This window comes from Haliotis asinina, chromosome 2 (assembly GCF_037392515.1).
Source record: "Haliotis asinina isolate JCU_RB_2024 chromosome 2, JCU_Hal_asi_v2, whole genome shotgun sequence".
Lineage (NCBI taxonomy): Eukaryota > Metazoa > Mollusca > Gastropoda > Lepetellida > Haliotidae > Haliotis > Haliotis asinina.
Window position 1 is genome coordinate 57091858 of NC_090281.1, and position 14861 is coordinate 57106718.

The following is a 14861-nucleotide window of genomic DNA, read 5'->3' on the forward strand; positions in this document are numbered from 1 at the left end:
AAGACATGAGAGAAAAGCAGAAAAATGTTGTGTTATAAATGAAGCTGATGTAGAGCATGGAGACGATGTTTGTACATAAAGTACATTACTGTGCAGTACTTCAAGAGACGGCCCTGTGGCGCAACGGTAGTGCGTCTGACTCCAGATCAGAAGTTTGCGTGTTCAAATCACGTCGGGGTCACATCAAAGTTTTGCTGTTTTGCTTAAATTATGAAAAACATGTATGTGTAGAAAGAGTAGTGTGTGGTGTCGCGTTGTCATCGTAGTTCTGTCTGTAATGAATGATATATAGCTACAATTTGAAAATGGAAGTCAGAAGATTAGGATATGAGTAGAAAATGCATAAAGTATAGCAAAGTAAAGCCGATGTAGAGCATGGAGCAGATAATTGTACTTAAAGTGCATTATAGTGCATTGGCTTATCAGATGGCCCTGTGGCGCAACGGTAGCGCGTCTGACTCCAGATCAGAAGGTTGCGTGTTCAAATCACGTCGGGGTCACATCAAAGTTTTGCTGTTTTGCTTAAATTATGAAAAACATGTATGTGTAGAAAGAGTAGTGTGTGGTGTCGCGTTGTCATCGTAGTTCTGTCTGTAATGAATGATATATAGCTACAATTTGAAAATGGAAGTCAGAAGATTAGGATATGAGTAGAAAATGCATAAAGTATAACAAAGTAAAGCCGATGTAGAGCATGGAGCAGATAATTGTACTTAAAGTGCATTATAGTGCATTGGCTTATCAGATGGCCCTGTGGCGCAACGGTAGCGCGTCTGACTCCAGATCAGAAGGTTGCGTGTTCAAATCACGTCGGGGTCACGTTCAAGTTTTGCTATTTTGAGCAGTAAATGAAAATTGTATTTAAGAAGAGGCGTGTGTTTACAGGTTGTCATCGTATTTCTCTCTGTATTTAATGATATCTTATTACAATTGGAAAGTCGATGTAAGAATAGGAAGACATGAGAGAAAAGCAGAAAAATGTTGTGTTATAAATGAAGCTGATGTAGAGCATGGAGACGATGTTTGTACATAAAGTACATTACTGTGCAGTACTTCAAGAGACGGCCCTGTGGCGCAACGGTAGTGCGTCTGACTCCAGATCAGAAGGTTGCGTGTTCAAATGACGTCGGGGTCACATCAAAGTTTTGCTGTTTTGCTTAAATTATGAAAAACATGTATGTGTAGAAAGAGTAGTGTGTGGTGTCGCGTTGTCATCGTAGTTCTGTCTGTAATGAATGATATATAGCTACAATTTGAAAATGGAAGTCAGAAGATTAGGATATGAGTAGAAAATGCATAAAGTATAGCGAAGTAAAGCCGATGTAGAGCATGGAGCAGATAATTGTACTTAAAGTGCATTATAGTGCCCTGTGGCGCAACGGTAGCGCGTCTGACTCCAGATCAGAAGGTTGCGTGTTCAAATCACGTCGGGGTCACGTTCAAGTTTTGCTATTTTGAGCAGTAAATGAAAATTGTATTTAAGAAGAGGCGTGTGTTTACAGGTTGTCATCGTATTTCTCTCTGTATTTAATGATATCTTATTACAATTGGGAAGTCGATGTAAGAATAGGAAGACATGAGAGAAAAGCAGAAAAATGTTGTGTTATAAATGAAGCTGATGTAGAGCATGGAGACGATGTTTGTACATAAAGTACATTACTGTGCAGTACTTCAAGAGACGGCCCTGTGGCGCAACGGTAGTGCGTCTGACTCCAGATCAGAAGGTTGCGTGTTCAAATCACGTCGGGGTCACATCAAAGTTTTGCTGTTTTGCTTAAATTATGAAAAACATGTATGTGTAGAAAGAGTAGTGTGTGGTGTCGCGTTGTCATCGTAGTTCTGTCTGTAATGAATGATATATAGCTACAATTTGAAAATGGAAGTCAGAAGATTAGGATATGAGTAGAAAATGCATAAAGTATAGCCAAGTAAAGCCGATGTTGAGCATGGAGCAGATAATTGTACTTAAAGTGCATTATAGTGCATTGGCTTATCAGATGGCCCTGTGGCGCAACGGTAGCGCGTCTGACTCCAGATCAGAAGGTTGCGTGTTCAAATCACGTCGGGGTCACATCAAAGTTTTGCTGTTTTGCTTAAATTATGAAAAACATGTATGTGTAGAAAGAGTAGTGTGTGGTGTCGCGTTGTCATCGTAGTTCTGTCTGTAATGAATGATATATAGCTACAATTTGAAAATGGAAGTCAGAAGATTAGGATATGAGTAGAAAATGCATAAAGTATAGCAAAGTAAAGCCGATGTAGAGCATGGAGCAGATAATTGTACTTAAAGTGCATTATAGTGCATTGGCTTATCAGATGGCCCTGTGGCGCAACGGTAGCGCGTCTGACTCCAGATCAGAAGGTTGCGTGTTCAAATCACGTCGGGGTCACGTTCAAGTTTTGCTATTTTGAGCAGTAAATGAAAATTGTATTTAAGAAGAGGCGTGTGTTTACAGGTTGTCATCGTATTTCTCTCTGTATTTGATGATATCTTATTACAATTGGAAAGTCGATGTAAGAATAGGAAGACATGAGAGAAAAGCAGAAAAATGTTGTGTTATAAATGAAGCTGATGTAGAGCATGGAGACGATGTTTGTACATAAAGTACATTACTGTGCAGTACTTCAAGAGACGGCCCTGTGGCGCAACGGTAGTGCGTCTGACTCCAGATCAGAAGGTTGCGTGTTCAAATCACGTCGGGGTCACATCAAAGTTTTGCTGTTTTGCTTAAATTATGAAAAACATGTATATGTAGAAAGAGTAGTGTGTGGTGTCGCGTTGTCATCGTAGTTCTGTCTGTAATGAATGATATATAGCTACAATTTGAAAATGGAAGTCAGAAGATTAGGATATGAGTAGAAAATGCATAAAGTATAGCAAAGTAAAGCCGATGTAGAGCATGGAGCAGATAATTGTACTTAAAGTGCATTATAGTGCATTGGCTTATCAGATGGCCCTGTGGCGCAACGGTAGCGCGTCTGACTCCAGATCAGAAGGTTGCGTGTTCAAATCACGTCGGGGTCACATCAAAGTTTTGCTGTTTTGCTTAAATTATGAAAAACATGTATGTGTAGAAAGAGTAGTGTGTGGTGTCGCGTTGTCATCGTAGTTCTGTCTGTAATGAATGATATATAGCTACAATTTGAAAATGGAAGTCAGAAGATTAGGATATGAGTAGAAAATGCATAAAGAATAGCAAAGTAAAGCCGATGTAGAGCATGGAGCAGATAATTGTACTTAAAGTGCATTATAGTGCATTGGCTTATCAGATGGCCCTGTGGCGCAAAGGTAGCGCGTCTGACTCCAGATCAGAAGGTTGCGTGTTCAAATCACGTCGGGGTCACGTTCAAGTTTTGCTATTTTGAGCAGTAAATGAAAATTGTATTTAAGAAGAGGCGTGTGTTTACAGGTTGTCATCGTATTTCTCTCTGTATTTAATGATATCTTATTACAATTGGAAAGTCGATGTAAGAATAGGAAGACATGAGAGAAAAGCAGAAAAATGTTGTGTTATAAATGAAGCTGATGTAGAGCATGGAGACGATGTTTGTACATAAAGTACATTACTGTGCAGTACTTCAAGAGACGGCCCTGTGGCGCAACGGTAGTGCGTCTGACTCCAGATCAGAAGGTTGCGTGTTCAAATCACGTCGGGGTCACATCAAAGTTTTGCTGTTTTGCTTAAATTATGAAAAACATGTATGTGTAGAAAGAGTAGTGTGTGGTGTCGCGTTGTCATCGTAGTTCTGTCTGTAATGAATGATATATAGCTACAATTTGAAAATGGAAGTCAGAAGATTAGGATATGAGTAGAAAATGCATAAAGTATAGCAAAGTAAAGCCGATGTAGAGCATGGAGCAGATAATTGTACTTAAAGTGCATTATAGTGCATTGGCTTATCAGATGGCCCTGTGGCGCAACGGTAGCGCGTCTGACTCCAGATCAGAAGGTTGCGTGTTCAAATCACGTCGGGGTCACATCAAAGTTTTGCTGTTTTGCTTAAATTATGAAAAACATGTATGTGTAGAAAGAGTAGTGTGTGGTGTCGCGTTGTCATCGTAGTTCTGTCTGTAATGAATGATATATAGCTACAATTTGAAAATGGAAGTCAGAAGATTAGGATATGAGTAGAAAATGCATAAAGAATAGCAAAGTAAAGCCGATGTAGAGCATGGAGCAGATAATTGTACTTAAAGTGCATTATAGTGCATTGGCTTATCAGATGGCCCTGTGGCGCAACGGTAGCGCGTCTGACTCCAGATCAGAAGGTTGCGTGTTCAAATCACGTCGGGGTCACGTTCAAGTTTTGCTATTTTGAGCAGTAAATGAAAATTGTATTTAAGAAGAGGCGTGTGTTTACAGGTTGTCATCGTATTTCTCTCTGTATTTAATGATATCTTATTACAATTGGAAAGTCGATGTAAGAATAGGAAGACATGAGAGAAAAGCAGAAAAATGTTGTGTTATAAATGAAGCTGATGTAGAGCATGGAGACGATGTTTGTACATAAAGTACATTACTGTGCAGTACTTCAAGAGACGGCCCTGTGGCGCAACGGTAGTGCGTCTGACTCCAGATCAGAAGGTTGCGTGTTCAAATCACGTCGGGGTCACATCAAAGTTTTGCTGTTTTGCTTAAATTATGAAAAACATGTATGTGTAGAAAGAGTAGTGTGTGGTGTCGCGTTGTCATCGTAGTTCTGTCTGTAATGAATGATATATAGCTACAATTTGAAAATGGAAGTCAGAAGATTAGGATATGAGTAGAAAATGCATAAAGTATAGCAAAGTAAAGCCGATGTAGAGCATGGAGCAGATAATTGTACTTAAAGTGCATTATAGTGCATTGGCTTATCAGATGGCCCTGTGGCGCAACGGTAGCGCGTCTGACTCCAGATCAGAAGGTTGCGTGTTCAAATCACGTCGGGGTCACATCAAAGTTTTGCTGTTTTGCTTAAATTATGAAAAACATGTATGTGTAGAAAGAGTAGTGTGTGGTGTCGCGTTGTCATCGTAGTTCTGTCTGTAATGAATGATATATAGCTACAATTTGAAAATGGAAGTCAGAAGATTAGGATATGAGTAGAAAATGCATAAAGTATAGCCAAGTAAAGCCGATGTAGAGCATGGAGCAGATAATTGTACTTAAAGTGCATTATAGTGCATTGGCTTATCAGATGGCCCTGTGGCGCAACGGTAGCGCGTCTGACTCCAGATCAGAAGGTTGCGTGTTCAAATCACGTCGGGGTCACGTTCAAGTTTTGCTATTTTGAGCAGTAAATGAAAATTGTATTTAAGAAGAGGCGTGTGTTTACAGGTTGTCATCGTATTTCTCTCTGTATTTAATGATATCTTATTACAATTGGAAAGTCGATGTAAGAATAGGAAGACATGAGAGAAAAGCAGAAAAATGTTGTGTTATAAATGAAGCTGATGTAGAGCATGGAGACGATGTTTGTACATAAAGTACATTACTGTGCAGTACTTCAAGAGACGGCCCTGTGGCGCAACGGTAGTGCGTCTGACTCCAGATCAGAAGGTTGCGTGTTCAAATCACGTCGGGGTCACATCAAAGTTTTGCTGTTTTGCTTAAATTATGAAAAACATGTATATGTAGAAAGAGTAGTGTGTGGTGTCGCGTTGTCATCGTAGTTCTGTCTGTAATGAATGATATATAGCTACAATTTGAAAATGGAAGTCAGAAGATTAGGATATGAGTAGAAAATGCATAAAGTATAGCAAAGTAAAGCCGATGTAGAGCATGGAGCAGATAATTGTACTTAAAGTGCATTATAGTGCATTGGCTTATCAGATGGCCCTGTGGCGCAACGGTAGCGCGTCTGACTCCAGATCAGAAGGTTGCGTGTTCAAATCACGTCGGGGTCACATCAAAGTTTTGCTGTTTTGCTTAAATTATGAAAAACATGTATGTGTAGAAAGAGTAGTGTGTGGTGTCGCGTTGTCATCGTAGTTCTGTCTGTAATGAATGATATATAGCTACAATTTGAAAATGGAAGTCAGAAGATTAGGATATGAGTAGAAAATGCATAAAGTATAGCAAAGTAAAGCCGATGTAGAGCATGGAGCAGATAATTGTACTTAAAGTGCATTATAGTGCATTGGCTTATCAGATGGCCCTGTGGCGCAACGGTAGCGCGTCTGACTCCAGATCAGAAGGTTGCGTGTTCAAATCACGTCGGGGTCACGTTCAAGTTTTGCTATTTTGAGCAGTAAATGAAAATTGTATTTAAGAAGAGGCGTGTGTTTACAGGTTGTCATCGTATTTCTCTCTGTATTTAATGATATCTTATTACAATTGGAAAGTCGATGTAAGAATAGGAAGACATGAGAGAAAAGCAGAAAAATGTTGTGTTATAAATGAAGCTGATGTAGAGCATGGAGACGATGTTTGTACATAAAGTACATTACTGTGCAGTACTTCAAGAGACGGCCCTGTGGCGCAACGGTAGTGCGTCTGACTCCAGATCAGAAGGTTGCGTGTTCAAATCACGTCGGGGTCACATCAAAGTTTTGCTGTTTTGCTTAAATTATGAAAAACATGTATATGTAGAAAGAGTAGTGTGTGGTGTCGCGTTGTCATCGTAGTTCTGTCTGTAATGAATGATATATAGCTACAATTTGAAAATGGAAGTCAGAAGATTAGGATATGAGTAGAAAATGCATAAAGTATAGCAAAGTAAAGCCGATGTAGAGCATGGAGCAGATAATTGTACTTAAAGTGCATTATAGTGCATTGGCTTATCAGATGGCCCTGTGGCGCAACGGTAGCGCGTCTGACTCCAGATCAGAAGGTTGCGTGTTCAAATCACGTCGGGGTCACATCAAAGTTTTGCTGTTTTGCTTAAATTATGAAAAACATGTATGTGTAGAAAGAGTAGTGTGTGGTGTCGCGTTGTCATCGTAGTTCTGTCTGTAATGAATGATATATAGCTACAATTTGAAAATGGAAGTCAGAAGATTAGGATATGAGTAGAAAATGCATAAAGTATAGCAAAGTAAAGCCGATGTAGAGCATGGAGCAGATAATTGTACTTAAAGTGCATTATAGTGCATTGGCTTATCAGATGGCCCTGTGGCGCAACGGTAGCGCGTCTGACTCCAGATCAGAAGGTTGCGTGTTCAAATCACGTCGGGGTCACATCAAAGTTTTGCTGTTTTGCTTAAATTATGAAAAACATGTATGTGTAGAAAGAGTAGTGTGTGGTGTCGCGTTGTCATCGTAGTTCTGTCTGTAATGAATGATATATAGCTACAATTTGAAAATGGAAGTCAGAAGATTAGGATATGAGTAGAAAATGCATAAAGTATAGCAAAGTAAAGCCGATGTAGAGCATGGAGCAGATAATTGTACTTAAAGTGCATTATAGTGCATTGGCTTATCAGATGGCCCTGTGGCGCAACGGTAGTGCGTCTGACTCCAGATCAGAAGGTTGCGTGTTCAAATCACGTCGGGGTCACATCAAAGTTTTGCTGTTTTGCTTAAATTATGAAAAACATGTATGTGTAGAAAGAGTAGTGTGTGGTGTCGCGTTGTCATCGTAGTTCTGTCTGTAATGAATGATATATAGCTACAATTTGAAAATGGAAGTCAGAAGATTAGGATATGAGTAGAAAATGCATAAAGTATAGCAAAGTAAAGCCGATGTAGAGCATGGAGCAGATAATTGTACTTAAAGTGCATTATAGTGCATTGGCTTATCAGATGGCCCTGTGGCGCAACGGTAGCGCGTCTGACTCCAGATCAGAAGGTTGCGTGTTCAAATCACGTCGGGGTCACATCAAAGTTTTGCTGTTTTGCTTAAATTATGAAAAACATGTATGTGTAGAAAGAGTAGTGTGTGGTGTCGCGTTGTCATCGTAGTTCTGTCTGTAATGAATGATATATAGCTACAATTTGAAAATGGAAGTCAGAAGATTAGGATATGAGTAGAAAATGCATAAAGTATAGCAAAGTAAAGCCGATGTAGAGCATGGAGCAGATAATTGTACTTAAAGTGCATTATAGTGCATTGGCTTATCAGATGGCCCTGTGGCGCAACGATAGCGCGTCTGACTCCAGATCAGAAGGTTGCGTGTTCAAATCACGTCGGGGTCACGTTCAAGTTTTGCTATTTTGAGCAGTAAATGAAAATTGTATTTAAGAAGAGGCGTGTGTTTACAGGTTGTCATCGTATTTCTCTCTGTATTTAATGATATCTTATTACAATTGGAAAGTCGATGTAAGAATAGGAAGACATGAGAGAAAAGCAGAAAAATGTTGTGTTATAAATGAAGCTGATGTAGAGCATGGAGACGATGTTTGTACATAAAGTACATGACTGTGCAGAACTTCAAGAGACGGCCCTGTGGCGCAACGGTAGTGCGTCTGACTCCAGATCAGAAGGTTGCGTGTTCAAATCACGTCGGGGTCACATCAAAGTTTTGCTGTTTTGCTTAAATTATGAAAAACATGTATGTGTAGAAAGAGTAGTGTGTGGTGTCGCGTTGTCATCGTAGTTCTGTCTGTAATGAATGATATATAGCTACAATTTGAAAATGGAAGTCAGAGGATTAGGATATGAGTAGAAAATGCATAAAGTATAACAAAGTAAAGCCGATGTAGAGCATGGAGCAGATAATTGTACTTAAAGTGCATTATAGTGCATTGGCTTATCAGATGGCCCTGTGGCGCAACGGTAGCGCGTCTGACTCCAGATCAGAAGGTTGCGTGTTCAAATCACGTCGGGGTCACATCAAAGTTTTGCTGTTTTGCTTAAATTATGAAAAACATGTATGTGTAGAAAGAGTAGTGTGTGGTGTCGCGTTGTCATCGTAGTTCTGTCTGTAATGAATGATATATAGCTACAATTTGAAAATGGAAGTCAGAAGATTAGGATATGAGTAGAAAATGCATAAAGTATAGCAAAGTAAAGCCGATGTAGAGCATGGAGCAGATAATTGTACTTAAAGTGCATTATAGTGCATTGGCTTATCAGATGGCCCTGTGGCGCAACGGTAGCGCGTCTGACTCCAGATCAGAAGGTTGCGTGTTCAAATCACGTCGGGGTCACATCAAAGTTTTGCTGTTTTGCTTAAATTATGAAAAACATGTATGTGTAGAAAGAGTAGTGTGTGGTGTCGCGTTGTCATCGTAGTTCTGTCTGTAATGAATGATATATAGCTACAATTTGAAAATGGAAGTCAGAAGATTAGGATATGAGTAGAAAATGCATAAAGTATAGCAAAGTAAAGCCGATGTAGAGCATGGAGCAGATAATTGTACTTAAAGTGCATTATAGTGCATTGGCTTATCAGATGGCCCTGTGGCGCAACGGTAGCGCGTCTGACTCCAGATCAGAAGGTTGCGTGTTCAAATCACGTCGGGGTCACATCAAAGTTTTGCTGTTTTGCTTAAATTATGAAAAACATGTATGTGTAGAAAGAGTAGTGTGTGGTGTCGCGTTGTCATCGTAGTTCTGTCTGTAATGAATGATATATAGCTACAATTTGAAAATGGAAGTCAGAAGATTAGGATATGAGTAGAAAATGCATAAAGTATAGCAAAGTAAAGCCGATGTAGAGCATGGAGCAGATAATTGTACTTAAAGTGCATTATAGTGCATTGGCTTATCAGATGGCCCTGTGGCGCAACGGTAGCGCGTCTGACTCCAGATCAGAAGGTTGCGTGTTCAAATCACGTCGGGGTCACGTTCAAGTTTTGCTATTTTGAGCAGTAAATGAAAATTGTATTTAAGAAGAGGCGTGTGTTTACAGGTTGTCATCGTATTTCTCTCTGTATTTAATGATATGTTATTACAATTGGAAAGTCGATGTAAGAATAGGAAGACATGAGAGAAAAGCAGAAAAATGTTGTGTTATAAATGAAGCTGATGTAGAGCATGGAGACGATGTTTGTACATAAAGTACATTACTGTGCATTACTTCAAGAGACGGCCCTGTGGCGCAACGGTAGTGCGTCTGACTCCAGATCAGAAGGTTGCGTGTTCAAATCACGTCGGGGTCACATCAAAGTTTTGCTGTTTTGCTTAAATTATGAAAAACATGTATGTGTAGAAAGAGTAGTGTGTGGTGTCGCGTTGTCATCGTAGTTCTGTCTGTAATGAATGATATATAGCTACAATTTGAAAATGGAAGTCAGAAGATTAGGATATGAGTAGAAAATGCATAAAGTATAGCAAAGTAAAGCCGATGTAGAGCATGGAGCAGATAATTGTACTTAAAGTGCATTATAGTGCATTGGCTTATCAGATGGCCCTGTGGCGCAACGGTAGCGCGTCTGACTCCAGATCAGAAGGTTGCGTGTTCAAATCACGTCGGGGTCACATCAAAGTTTTGCTGTTTTGCTTAAATTATGAAAAACATGTATGTGTAGAAAGAGTAGTGTGTGGTGTCGCGTTGTCATCGTAGTTCTGTCTGTAATGAATGATATATAGCTACAATTTGAAAATGGAAGTCAGAAGATTAGGATATGAGTAGAAAATGCATAAAGTATAGCAAAGTAAAGCCGATGTAGAGCATGGAGCAGATAATTGTACTTAAAGTGCATTATAGTGCATTGGCTTATCAGATGGCCCTGTGGCGCAACGGTAGCGCGTCTGACTCCAGATCAGAAGGTTGCGTGTTCAAATCACGTCGGGGTCACGTTCAAGTTTTTTGCTATTTTGAGCAGTAAATGAAAATTGTATTTAAGAAGAGGCGTGTGTTTACAGGTTGTCATCGTATTTCTCTCTGTATTTAATGATATCTTATTACAATTGGAAAGTCGATGTAAGAATAGGAAGACATGAGAGAAAAGCAGAAAAATGTTGTGTTATAAATGAAGCTGATGTAGAGCATGGAGACGATGTTTGTACATAAAGTACATTACTGTGCACTACTTCAAGAGACGGCCCTGTGGCGCAACGGTAGTGCGTCTGACTCCAGATCAGAAGGTTGCGTGTTTAAATCACGTCGGGGTCACATCAAAGTTTTGCTGTTTTGCTTAAATTATGAAAAACATGTATGTGTAGAAAGAGTAGTGTGTGGTGTCGCGTTGTCATCGTAGTTCTGTCTGTAATGAATGATATATAGCTACAATTTGAAAATGGAAGTCAGAAGATTAGGATATGAGTAGAAAATGCATAAAGTATAGCAAAGTAAAGCCGATGTAGAGCATGGAGCAGATAATTGTACTTAAAGTGCATTATAGTGCATTGGCTTATCAGATGGCCCTGTGGCGCAACGGTAGCGCGTCTGACTCCAGATCAGAAGGTTGCGTGTTCAAATCACGTCGGGGTCACGTTCAAGTTTTTTGCTATTTTGAGCAGTAAATGAAAATTGTATTTAAGAAGAGGCGTGTGTTTACAGGTTGTCATCGTATTTCTCTCTGTATTTAATGATATCTTATTACAATTGGAAAGTCGATGTAAGAATAGGAAGACATGAGAGAAAAGCAGAAAAATGTTGTGTTATAAATGAAGCTGATGTAGAGCATGGAGACGATGTTTGTACATAAAGTACATTACTGTGCAGTACTTCAAGAGACGGCCCTGTGGCGCAACGGTAGTGCGTCTGACTCCAGATCAGAAGGTTGCGTGTTCAAATCACGTCGGGGTCACATCAAAGTTTTGCTGTTTTGCTTAAATTATGAAAAACATGTATGTGTAGAAAGAGTAGTGTGTGGTGTCGCGTTGTCATCGTAGTTCTGTCTGTAATGAATGATATATAGCTACAATTTGAAAATGGAAGTCAGAAGATTAGGATATGAGTAGAAAATGCATAAAGTATAGCAAAGTAAAGCCGATGTAGAGCATGGAGCAGATAATTGTACTTAAAGTGCATTATAGTGCATTGGCTTATCAGATGGCCCTGTGGCGCAACGGTAGCGCGTCTGACTCCAGATCAGAAGGTTGCGTGTTCAAATCACGTCGGGGTCACATCAAAGTTTTGCTGTTTTGCTTAAATTATGAAAAACATGTATGTGTAGAAAGAGTAGTGTGTGGTGTCGCGTTGTCATCGTAGTTCTGTCTGTAATGAATGATATATAGCTACAATTTGAAAATGGAAGTCAGAAGATTAGGATATGAGTAGAAAATGCATAAAGTATAGCAAAGTAAAGCCGATGTAGAGCATGGAGCAGATAATTGTACTTAAAGTGCATTATAGTGCATTGGCTTATCAGATGGCCCTGTGGCGCAACGGTAGCGCGTCTGACTCCAGATCAGAAGGTTGCGTGTTCAAATCACGTCGGGGTCACGTTCAAGTTTTGCTATTTTGAGCAGTAAATGAAAATTGTATTTAAGAAGAGGCGTGTGTTTACAGGTTGTCATCGTATTTCTCTCTGTATTTAATGATATGTTATTACAATTGGAAAGTCGATGTAAGAATAGGAAGACATGAGAGAAAAGCAGAAAAATGTTGTGTTATAAATGAAGCTGATGTAGAGCATGGAGACGATGTTTGTACATAAAGTACATTACTGTGCATTACTTCAAGAGACGGCCCTGTGGCGCAACGGTAGTGCGTCTGACTCCAGATCAGAAGGTTGCGTGTTCAAATCACGTCGGGGTCACATCAAAGTTTTGCTGTTTTGCTTAAATTATGAAAAACATGTATGTGTAGAAAGAGTAGTGTGTGGTGTCGCGTTGTCATCGTAGTTCTGTCTGTAATGAATGATATATAGCTACAATTTGAAAATGGAAGTCAGAAGATTAGGATATGAGTAGAAAATGCATAAAGTATAGCAAAGTAAAGCCGATGTAGAGCATGGAGCAGATAATTGTACTTAAAGTGCATTATAGTGCATTGGCTTATCAGATGGCCCTGTGGCGCAACGGTAGCGCGTCTGACTCCAGATCAGAAGGTTGCGTGTTCAAATCACGTCGGGGTCACATCAAAGTTTTGCTGTTTTGCTTAAATTATGAAAAACATGTATGTGTAGAAAGAGTAGTGTGTGGTGTCGCGTTGTCATCGTAGTTCTGTCTGTAATGAATGATATATAGCTACAATTTGAAAATGGAAGTCAGAAGATTAGGATATGAGTAGAAAATGCATAAAGTATAGCAAAGTAAAGCCGATGTAGAGCATGGAGCAGATAATTGTACTTAAAGTGCATTATAGTGCATTGGCTTATCAGATGGCCCTGTGGCGCAACGGTAGCGCGTCTGACTCCAGATCAGAAGGTTGCGTGTTCAAATCACGTCGGGGTCACGTTCAAGTTTTTTGCTATTTTGAGCAGTAAATGAAAATTGTATTTAAGAAGAGGCGTGTGTTTACAGGTTGTCATCGTATTTCTCTCTGTATTTAATGATATCTTATTACAATTGGAAAGTCGATGTAAGAATAGGAAGACATGAGAGAAAAGCAGAAAAATGTTGTGTTATAAATGAAGCTGATGTAGAGCATGGAGACGATGTTTGTACATAAAGTACATTACTGTGCACTACTTCAAGAGACGGCCCTGTGGCGCAACGGTAGTGCGTCTGACTCCAGATCAGAAGGTTGCGTGTTTAAATCACGTCGGGGTCACATCAAAGTTTTGCTGTTTTGCTTAAATTATGAAAAACATGTATGTGTAGAAAGAGTAGTGTGTGGTGTCGCGTTGTCATCGTAGTTCTGTCTGTAATGAATGATATATAGCTACAATTTGAAAATGGAAGTCAGAAGATTAGGATATGAGTAGAAAATGCATAAAGTATAGCAAAGTAAAGCCGATGTAGAGCATGGAGCAGATAATTGTACTTAAAGTGCATTATAGTGCATTGGCTTATCAGATGGCCCTGTGGCGCAACGGTAGCGCGTCTGACTCCAGATCAGAAGGTTGCGTGTTCAAATCACGTCGGGGTCACGTTCAAGTTTTTTGCTGTTTTGAGCAGTAAATGAAAATTGTATTTAAGAAGAGGCGTGTGTTTACAGGTTGTCATCGTATTTCTCTCTGTATTTAATGATATCTTATTACAATTGGAAAGTCGATGTAAGAATAGGAAGACATGAGAGAAAAGCAGAAAAATGTTGTGTTATAAATGAAGCTGATGTAGAGCATGGAGACGATGTTTGTACATAAAGTACATTACTGTGCAGTACTTCAAGAGACGGCCCTGTGGCGCAACGGTAGTGCGTCTGACTCCAGATCAGAAGGTTGCGTGTTCAAATCACGTCGGGGTCACATCAAAGTTTTGCTGTTTTGCTTAAATTATGAAAAACATGTATGTGTAGAAAGAGTAGTGTGTGGTGTCGCGTTGTCATCGTAGTTCTGTCTGTAATGAATGATATATAGCTACAATTTGAAAATGGAAGTCAGAAGATTAGGATATGAGTAGAAAATGCATAAAGTATAGCAAAGTAAAGCCGATGTAGAGCATGGAGCAGATAATTGTACTTAAAGTGCATTATAGTGCATTGGCTTATCAGATGGCCCTGTGGCGCAACGGTAGCGCGTCTGACTCCAGATCAGAAGGTTGCGTGTTCAAATCACGTCGGGGTCACATCAAAGTTTTGCTGTTTTGCTTAAATTATGAAAAACATGTATGTGTAGAAAGAGTAGTGTGTGGTGTCGCGTTGTCATCGTAGTTCTGTCTGTAATGAATGATATATAGCTACAATTTGAAAATGGAAGTCAGAAGATTAGGATATGAGTAGAAAATGCATAAAGTATAGCAAAGTAAAGCCGATGTAGAGCATGGAGCAGATAATTGTACTTAAAGTGCATTATAGTGCATTGGCTTATCAGATGGCCCTGTGGCGCAACGGTAGCGCGTCTGACTCCAGATCAGAAGGTTGCGTGTTCAAATCACGTCGGGGTCACATCAAAGTTTTGCTGTTTTGCTTAAATTATGAAAAACATGTATGTGTAGAAAGAGTA

The 14861-nt window shown here is 39.6% G+C and overlaps 28 non-coding genes across 28 annotated transcripts; all 28 read left to right on the forward strand.

The window, feature by feature from the left end:
• Window positions 1-428: 428 nt before the first annotated feature.
• Window positions 429-500, forward strand: Trnaw-cca (transfer RNA tryptophan (anticodon CCA)). Its single transcript has one exon. It is a non-coding gene; the product is annotated as a tRNA-Trp (tRNA).
• Window positions 501-747: 247 nt separating this feature from the next.
• Trnaw-cca (transfer RNA tryptophan (anticodon CCA)) lies at window positions 748-819 on the forward strand. Its single transcript has one exon. It is a non-coding gene; the product is annotated as a tRNA-Trp (tRNA).
• Window positions 820-1999: 1180 nt separating this feature from the next.
• On the forward strand, window positions 2000-2071 carry Trnaw-cca (transfer RNA tryptophan (anticodon CCA)). The gene has a single exon. It is a non-coding gene; the product is annotated as a tRNA-Trp (tRNA).
• Window positions 2072-2318: 247 nt separating this feature from the next.
• On the forward strand, window positions 2319-2390 carry Trnaw-cca (transfer RNA tryptophan (anticodon CCA)). Its single transcript has one exon. It is a non-coding gene; the product is annotated as a tRNA-Trp (tRNA).
• Window positions 2391-2953: 563 nt separating this feature from the next.
• Window positions 2954-3025, forward strand: Trnaw-cca (transfer RNA tryptophan (anticodon CCA)). The gene has a single exon. It is a non-coding gene; the product is annotated as a tRNA-Trp (tRNA).
• Window positions 3026-3907: 882 nt separating this feature from the next.
• Window positions 3908-3979, forward strand: Trnaw-cca (transfer RNA tryptophan (anticodon CCA)). Its single transcript has one exon. It is a non-coding gene; the product is annotated as a tRNA-Trp (tRNA).
• Window positions 3980-4226: 247 nt separating this feature from the next.
• On the forward strand, window positions 4227-4298 carry Trnaw-cca (transfer RNA tryptophan (anticodon CCA)). The gene has a single exon. It is a non-coding gene; the product is annotated as a tRNA-Trp (tRNA).
• Window positions 4299-4861: 563 nt separating this feature from the next.
• Window positions 4862-4933, forward strand: Trnaw-cca (transfer RNA tryptophan (anticodon CCA)). The gene has a single exon. It is a non-coding gene; the product is annotated as a tRNA-Trp (tRNA).
• A 247-nt stretch (window positions 4934-5180) lies between these two features.
• Window positions 5181-5252, forward strand: Trnaw-cca (transfer RNA tryptophan (anticodon CCA)). Its single transcript has one exon. It is a non-coding gene; the product is annotated as a tRNA-Trp (tRNA).
• Window positions 5253-5815: 563 nt separating this feature from the next.
• Trnaw-cca (transfer RNA tryptophan (anticodon CCA)) lies at window positions 5816-5887 on the forward strand. The gene has a single exon. It is a non-coding gene; the product is annotated as a tRNA-Trp (tRNA).
• Window positions 5888-6134: 247 nt separating this feature from the next.
• Window positions 6135-6206, forward strand: Trnaw-cca (transfer RNA tryptophan (anticodon CCA)). Its single transcript has one exon. It is a non-coding gene; the product is annotated as a tRNA-Trp (tRNA).
• A 563-nt stretch (window positions 6207-6769) lies between these two features.
• Trnaw-cca (transfer RNA tryptophan (anticodon CCA)) lies at window positions 6770-6841 on the forward strand. Its single transcript has one exon. It is a non-coding gene; the product is annotated as a tRNA-Trp (tRNA).
• Window positions 6842-7088: 247 nt separating this feature from the next.
• On the forward strand, window positions 7089-7160 carry Trnaw-cca (transfer RNA tryptophan (anticodon CCA)). Its single transcript has one exon. It is a non-coding gene; the product is annotated as a tRNA-Trp (tRNA).
• A 566-nt stretch (window positions 7161-7726) lies between these two features.
• Trnaw-cca (transfer RNA tryptophan (anticodon CCA)) lies at window positions 7727-7798 on the forward strand. Its single transcript has one exon. It is a non-coding gene; the product is annotated as a tRNA-Trp (tRNA).
• An 882-nt stretch (window positions 7799-8680) lies between these two features.
• On the forward strand, window positions 8681-8752 carry Trnaw-cca (transfer RNA tryptophan (anticodon CCA)). Its single transcript has one exon. It is a non-coding gene; the product is annotated as a tRNA-Trp (tRNA).
• Window positions 8753-8999: 247 nt separating this feature from the next.
• On the forward strand, window positions 9000-9071 carry Trnaw-cca (transfer RNA tryptophan (anticodon CCA)). Its single transcript has one exon. It is a non-coding gene; the product is annotated as a tRNA-Trp (tRNA).
• A 247-nt stretch (window positions 9072-9318) lies between these two features.
• Window positions 9319-9390, forward strand: Trnaw-cca (transfer RNA tryptophan (anticodon CCA)). The gene has a single exon. It is a non-coding gene; the product is annotated as a tRNA-Trp (tRNA).
• Window positions 9391-9637: 247 nt separating this feature from the next.
• On the forward strand, window positions 9638-9709 carry Trnaw-cca (transfer RNA tryptophan (anticodon CCA)). Its single transcript has one exon. It is a non-coding gene; the product is annotated as a tRNA-Trp (tRNA).
• Window positions 9710-10272: 563 nt separating this feature from the next.
• Trnaw-cca (transfer RNA tryptophan (anticodon CCA)) lies at window positions 10273-10344 on the forward strand. Its single transcript has one exon. It is a non-coding gene; the product is annotated as a tRNA-Trp (tRNA).
• Window positions 10345-10591: 247 nt separating this feature from the next.
• On the forward strand, window positions 10592-10663 carry Trnaw-cca (transfer RNA tryptophan (anticodon CCA)). The gene has a single exon. It is a non-coding gene; the product is annotated as a tRNA-Trp (tRNA).
• A 565-nt stretch (window positions 10664-11228) lies between these two features.
• On the forward strand, window positions 11229-11300 carry Trnaw-cca (transfer RNA tryptophan (anticodon CCA)). Its single transcript has one exon. It is a non-coding gene; the product is annotated as a tRNA-Trp (tRNA).
• A 565-nt stretch (window positions 11301-11865) lies between these two features.
• On the forward strand, window positions 11866-11937 carry Trnaw-cca (transfer RNA tryptophan (anticodon CCA)). Its single transcript has one exon. It is a non-coding gene; the product is annotated as a tRNA-Trp (tRNA).
• Window positions 11938-12184: 247 nt separating this feature from the next.
• Trnaw-cca (transfer RNA tryptophan (anticodon CCA)) lies at window positions 12185-12256 on the forward strand. The gene has a single exon. It is a non-coding gene; the product is annotated as a tRNA-Trp (tRNA).
• A 563-nt stretch (window positions 12257-12819) lies between these two features.
• Trnaw-cca (transfer RNA tryptophan (anticodon CCA)) lies at window positions 12820-12891 on the forward strand. The gene has a single exon. It is a non-coding gene; the product is annotated as a tRNA-Trp (tRNA).
• Window positions 12892-13138: 247 nt separating this feature from the next.
• Window positions 13139-13210, forward strand: Trnaw-cca (transfer RNA tryptophan (anticodon CCA)). The gene has a single exon. It is a non-coding gene; the product is annotated as a tRNA-Trp (tRNA).
• A 565-nt stretch (window positions 13211-13775) lies between these two features.
• Trnaw-cca (transfer RNA tryptophan (anticodon CCA)) lies at window positions 13776-13847 on the forward strand. Its single transcript has one exon. It is a non-coding gene; the product is annotated as a tRNA-Trp (tRNA).
• A 565-nt stretch (window positions 13848-14412) lies between these two features.
• On the forward strand, window positions 14413-14484 carry Trnaw-cca (transfer RNA tryptophan (anticodon CCA)). Its single transcript has one exon. It is a non-coding gene; the product is annotated as a tRNA-Trp (tRNA).
• A 247-nt stretch (window positions 14485-14731) lies between these two features.
• Trnaw-cca (transfer RNA tryptophan (anticodon CCA)) lies at window positions 14732-14803 on the forward strand. Its single transcript has one exon. It is a non-coding gene; the product is annotated as a tRNA-Trp (tRNA).
• The last annotated feature ends 58 nt before the right edge of the window (window positions 14804-14861 follow it).